Source organism: Propithecus coquereli, unplaced genomic scaffold (assembly GCF_000956105.1).
Source record: "Propithecus coquereli isolate 6110/MARCELLA unplaced genomic scaffold, Pcoq_1.0 Scaffold408, whole genome shotgun sequence".
NCBI classification, from domain to species: Eukaryota; Metazoa; Chordata; class Mammalia; order Primates; family Indriidae; genus Propithecus; species Propithecus coquereli.
Window position 1 is genome coordinate 961,695 of NW_012149819.1, and position 811 is coordinate 962,505.

An 811-nucleotide genomic window follows, 5' to 3' on the forward strand; every position below is an offset into this window, starting at 1 on the left:
TCAGATTCCCTGTGGCTTCTCTGTGGGACCGCACTGAATTAGAAATATGCCAATGGTATTTGCATAGCCTGGGGTATATATGTGTGTATATGTGTATATATATACACATACATATTTCACCTCTGACAAAATATGTAAGATTCATAGTTTCATCTCTATATTTTAGTTTATGTGATCTAATTTAAAAATATGAAGAGAAGTTTCTAATAATAAGGAGGATAAAACAATCCAAATTGGGGTCTCAGAGAATGTTCTGGTCCATAAAAATAATAAAGAAATGGTTCACCTTTGATAAGAAGGCCACTGAAGTATAACGTTACCCTAGTTCTGAGATGTAAAGCAATTATTGTGGGGTGACATACACTATTCCCTGCCTTTTGGATAAATAGGGAGAAGTATATGGATGTTCACTATGAAGCAGGACATATTGGCCTGGGTTCCTGCCAGTGGACCCTCAGGTCTTGCCCTGCTCCCATGCATTGCAGGGAATTGTTTAAGGACCCAGTGGTTGTCGAGTAGTGGCAAATCTATTTGTGCATAGGGGCTGGAGTGCAAGGTACATTTAACAATCAACCCAGCGTCCACCATGACATATAGACAACTTCTCATTTTCATCAAGGCTGCATCCAAAATAAGATCTTTTTTCTGTGCTTTTGATTTCATTCATAAATCATAATTCACTACAATTTCACATGTAGTAACTTTTATTTCCTGGTAGTATAAACAGATCTCAGACCGCATATTTTTGCCTTGTTATTGATTGATATTTTTTGCCTTGGAGTATATCTGAGAAAAATTTATTTTATTTAAA

General features: G+C 36.3%; 1 protein-coding gene across 1 annotated transcript in view; it reads left to right on the top strand.

The window, feature by feature from the left end:
* Window positions 1-811, top strand: part of GRIA2 (glutamate receptor, ionotropic, AMPA 2) — a 168,378-nt gene that overhangs the window by 139,299 nt on the left and 28,268 nt on the right. The window lies entirely within an intron of this gene.